The sequence below is a fragment of the Lathyrus oleraceus genome, chromosome 4 (assembly GCF_024323335.1).
Source record: "Lathyrus oleraceus cultivar Zhongwan6 chromosome 4, CAAS_Psat_ZW6_1.0, whole genome shotgun sequence".
Taxonomy (NCBI): Eukaryota; Viridiplantae; Streptophyta; class Magnoliopsida; order Fabales; family Fabaceae; genus Lathyrus; species Lathyrus oleraceus.
The window spans coordinates 298,781,224-298,787,223 of record NC_066582.1 but is presented as its reverse complement, the minus strand read 5'-3'; positions in this window follow the sequence as shown (position 1 = coordinate 298,787,223).

Here is a 6,000-nt window from a genome sequence, read left to right as displayed (position 1 = left end):
TTTCCATGCGTCACAAAATTGGAGCATCCTTCATCTTCATCACCCTCGATCACAACAGCTGAGTGTTGTTCATTACCATGGATGAACCCTCCGCTACAGAAACTCGGTTGCATATCTTCAACTTTGACATAAGACGATCCTCGCTGAAATCCCAATCCGGATCGGTTCTTGTTCTCGGCAACTTCTACCATACAACCTTATTGATTTGAACTGCCCTCTTCAATAATCTTTTAAGCCTCTTTGAAAGAGGACATAGGGTCCCTAACTTTCTTCACTTCAGCAATAGATAGAGCTTGGAGCGGAGTTCCAACCTCATCCTTAACTTCCATATATGAAAAAGACGACATGTAACTTACCAACAACGCTTTCTCTCCACCCACAATGACGAGCTTTCCATTATTCACAAATTTCAACTTTTGATGTAGAGTGGATGTCACAGCTCCAGCCTCATGTATCCATGGCCTTCCCAATAAGAAACTATAGGCCGGGTGGATGTCCATTACTTGAAAATTAATTTGGAAATCACTCGGACCTATCTTCACTGGAAGGTCCACTTCACCAATGACAGTCTTGCGAGAACCATCAAAAGCTTTGATGATCACGCCATTGTACCTCATAGGGGCGCCTTGATACGTTAACCTTGACAGAGTTGACTTGGGGAGTACATTCAACGAAGAACCGGTATCGACTAGAACATTTGACAATGCATCCTCCTTACAATTCATTGATATATGCAGTGCCAGATTGTGATTTCTGCCTTCCTCAGGAAGTTCTTCATCACAAAAGCTCAAGTTATTGCAGGAAGTGATGTTAGCCACGATATGGTCAAACTGATCCACGGTTACATCATGCTCTACGTAGGCTTGCTCCAACACTCATTGCAATGCTTCTCTATACGCTTCAGAATTCAAAAGCAGAGACAACACTGGACTCTTTGAAGGAGTTTGGAGCAACTACTCCACCATATTAAATTAACTTTTCTTTATCAATCTCAGTACCTCATCATCATCACTAAACTTCAAATTGTTGGGTTCACCAGATTGGCACTTTGGAGCACTAACCGGATTCACTGCGGGTACATCGACCTTCTTACCAATAGACACATCTTCTATCACTTCTTTTGAAAAGACAGGTCCAAAAACACGATCGCTACAGGTCACCTTCGCTATATCGGCAATGTTCACAATAGAATTGGTCGTAGGCAACGGAACCTCTTGACCATTCTCCAACATAGTAGCATTATACTGGTATGGAACAGCTCTATCAGATGCATACATGACTGGACTCGCTAACCGTAACACTAACAGCGATATCGAGTTGTTGATGTTGTTACTGCTGCTGCTATCAAACTGAATCACTACCCGCTCCGGGGTCTTAAACACATGAACAATTACATTCACATAATCACCCAAGTGACAGGATTGGAAAATTTGAATCATACCCTCATCCATCAGCCTTTGCATATCCCTCTTGACGATGACGCACCCTTGAGGGTTTACACTAAAAATTGCGCAACCATCATGGTCATGCTCACAATCGCTTACCATACAAATGTCCTTATGCATTGCTACCAAGGACCTTCTAATGAAGCAGACGTCATAGATCTTAAACTCTCTGGGACAACCATCTACTATATTGACAGAGGAATTACCATGAGCGGGCAATGGGTTAGCCTTCACATTCGGTGCACGGTCCTCAAAGGACACCATCCCACTCTTCACTAGCTTCTGGACTTCATACTTCAACGGGTAACAATTTTCAATATCATGGCCGGGAGCTCCTTGATGAAAGGCGCAATGGAGTTCAGGCTTATACCACCATGGAAGTGGTTCTGGAATTTGAGGCGGATTTCTTGGCTGAAGTAGGTTCTTGAGAACCAAACACGGATAAAGTTCAACATATAACATAGGAATAGAGTCAAAAGAGACCTTCTTCCTCTCGAAATTTTGTTGTTGCTGATTATTGTTGGTGTTGTTATTGTAGTTGTTTGTTCTTTGTTGTGGTTGTTGTTGACGTTGTTGTTGAACTGGTACTGATTGATTATTTGAAAATACCTGAATAACGGATGAAACTTGGTGATGATGCTGACGCGGTTGCAGATTTCTTTTAACATGAGGCCTCATCTTCCTCCCTACTGACACCACATTAGTTTCACCTTCCTTCTTTCTAACGAAACTGCCTCCATATTTCTTGCTCGATGATACCTCTTCGTTAGACAAACATCCCTTACAGACACCTTCTTCTAACCTCATCCCCATGTTTACCATTTCGGTAAAATCATTAGGGGCACTAGCAATCATTCGTTCGGAATAAAACGAACTCAGGGTCTTAAGGAAAATCTCCGTCATCTCTTTTTCTACTAACGGAGGATTGATCTGAGAAGCAAGCTCTCTCCACCTCTGGGCATACTCCTTAAATGTCTCTTTGTCTTTCTGAGACATAGATCTCAGTTGGTCTCTATCGGGCGCCATGTCCACGGTGTATTTATACTGCTTCACAAAAGCATCACCCAAATCATTGAATGTGCGAACACTTGCATTATCCAACCCCATGTACCACCTCAGAGCAGCACCAGTCAGACTGTCTTGGAAATAGTGAATTAATAACTGATTATTATCAGTCTGCATTGACATTTTCCTGGCATACATGACGAGATGGCTAATTGGACAAGTGTTTCTATTATACTTTTCAAAGTCAGGGACTTTGAACTTCATCAGGATCTTGACATTTGACACTAAGCAAAGTTCAACAACACTCTTATCGAACAAGTCCTTTCCTCTCAGAGTCTTCAATTCCTTTCGAAGCTCAAGGAATTGATCTTTCATCTCGTCCATCTTTTCATAAACATCCAGACCCTCAGACGGTTCAGAATGGTAGATGGTGTCCTCAATACGAGGCAGAGTGTTAACAACTGGAGGTGGAACAAACATGACCGGGCTAGATGTCGGCATGTAAGCAAAATTAGGTGCAAATCCTTCAGGCATAAAGTTTGATGGCATTCCCCACGGGAATCCAGCAAGCATAGTCACAGCAAACTGAGTGACAGGCACAATTGAGGTAGCAACCTCTGAAATGACAGTCCTCTGAGGAGGAGGAGTTGCAGGCGTTGGAGAAGACTGATTCTGAGCAACCAAAACAGACTCCATCATGGCATTCAAACAAGCAATCTCATCCTTCAACTCTCGGTTCTCTTGTTACATATGTTCCATGATTCTCGGTTGATTGGAGCGAGAGTTGTATCGGTGAGTCAGCTTGGCTGAAGAATAAAAGAATAACCAATAAGACATCTGGGAGAAGAAAACTTGTTACGCAAATGATACATGAAATTCAATGTTTTTATTGTTTTTATTTTCAAGGAACATACTATCTTATTTGCAAGTATATAATAACAATAACAATTTGATTGACCATAAAAAATCTCTTTTATTCATATAATTTTGGAAGGATTACACTGAGTATAATTTCATAAACTAAAATACAAGTACAATAGAAAAGGAAACTAATCATCCTAAGGATCCCCTAACAACAATGTCAGGTGATCTGGCTGCAGGCGCGTACTTCCTTCGGATGCGTTGAATCTCGGACTCAAAAGAAGTCTTCATCTGAGCCTTCTCGAGGACAAGCTGATCAACGATCTTCTTCCAAGCACCAGAAGGCTGGGGAATACTAGAGGAAGGTGGACCCTCTGGTTCTCTCTGTCTCTTCATTGCTCAGTCTTCAAGTTCAATAAGCGCGTCTTTGTTCTTAGACTCAAGCTGCCACTTCTCATGCTTTCGGCTTAAAGCATGGAACCACTCTTCCCACATATCCTTCTCTTGCTTCATCTTGGCGAGTGCGTCTTCCAACTCCTCTACATCTTGGTTAGGGAGAGTTAATGGCTCAACCACAACCATAGACATAGGTCTTTCACAAGCATACGACATCTTCAACTTTAAAACTGTCTTCTTCACCCAAGTAGTGTAAGCTTCAAAAGATACACAATTGCATAGACCATGCTCGGATCTTCCTTTCCTATGCACATTATTGGAAGCGTGCACTATCTTCTGCTTCAAATGTTAGGGATCTTTACCCTCTTGATAGAAAAGACCTTCTAACTGAGTGTTATTAGGTTTGTCTCTCAAGGGGAACCCAAGCTGACGACGAGCCAAAGCAGGGTTGTAGTTGATTCCTCCTTGTGTACCAATGAGAGGCACATTGGATAATTCACCACAAATTTCAATAATATCCAAGCTACTCAATGAAGAATCATACCAAACTATATCATCATTAGTGAGAGACATAAGTCTCTGAGACCACCGTAGACATTGTTTGTTCTCCACAAAAGCAAGCGTCTAAGGCAGGTGCGAAATAAACAACTTGTATAGAAGAGAAACACAACACACAATAGTTCCAACACCTTTAGAATTACTCAAGTGCAAAGATAATTACATATCACCCAACAGAGTAGGAACATGATTCCTAATCAAGAAGATTCTAATAGCGTTAACATCAACAAAATTGTCAATGTTAGGGAACAAATCCAATCCATAGACGAGCAACATGAAAGTGGCTTCAAAAGCATCAACACTTCTGGATTGAGCAAAAGCAGTAGTGTTCCTAATAAGGAACTCAGAAGTCAACCTAAATATTCCTCTTTTCTTCACCCAATGAGCCTTAATCTCAGACTTCTTTAGATGAAGAGCTTCAGCTATAATATGTGATCTGGGAATCTCTTCCAATCCACCAAAGGGCAGCTTGTCAGAAACAAGAATTCCCAAGAGATGGGCGTACTCCTCCAATGTAGGCACAAGCTGATAATCAGGAAAAGTGAAGCAACGGTAAAGAGGGTCATAAAACTGAACCAACACACTCAACAATCCTTCAACCACATCAGCAGATAATACATATAGAAGCTTTCCATGATGTTGCTTGAAGTTCAAGGGATCTAATACAAAAGATGATAGCTTCCTTAGCTCTTTCAAATCAGGACATCTGGAACTGTACTTCTTAGTGTTCCTTCGTCCACAAATCATGGTCTGAAAATATTTGCAAATAAAACCTCTGTTCCTTGAAGTTATTTTTCGTGTGATAAATGTCATGATGCGTATGAATGCATGAATGCAACAATCACAAGTAAGGGATCACACACAAGGCAAACAAACAAAGGTCAAGGGGTGAATCGAGTCATTCTCAAGATCAATCATCCATTTTGGTGGATTATGGTTTTCACCTTATCAACAACCAAGTTCCATTGATATTGACAAGAATTAATTGGATCAACCAAGAATCAAGGGTTTGTTGTGAGTCACGAGCATGAAGTCTGGTTAAGAACCATCCTAAAGGAGTGTACTAAGGATAAAAACCTGTAGATCATGTTCTAAAAAGTTCCCAGAGTCTTGATTCCATCTATCGGATATTAGAGGTTAGGATGACTGACTCATCAACCCATAATATTCTCACGAGAAACTCGTCTGAGTGTAGTATCGCGTAACAACTGTTATCAAGTCTACACTTGAACAGTCTCTGTACTACGTCCTAAATAGGCCAAGTTGGGTTAAATGTTCTACGGTCCTCAGCTTCTCGGACCCCAAATCAGAGAAATTAATGCCTAACCACAAATAACTTGTGTGACATCAATAGCTCCAAAAGGGTCTTCACTAAGAAGATGTATCTCAAGCTAACTTGTTAAGGACTACACCATACAAGTCGAACATGACTATACCATCCTCCTATCTTTATTGCACTCAAGTTCGGGTAAGAACTTATCTCACCACTCAGAAATCACCAAGCACAACAAGAAGATTATATCACACAAAAATATATACAAACATCAAATATACAATGATACACATAAAAAAGTAGGCTAAACCCATTAAGGACTACTCCCCAGCAGAGTTGCCACTTAATTTCTGTAGAGGTAAATTCGTGACCATTAAGCTATGGATAAACTTAACGTCAATAAAACCAGAGTCGCCACCGCACTTTTATTGTTTCCAAAGGAAAAGGGAAAAGGTACGAAGA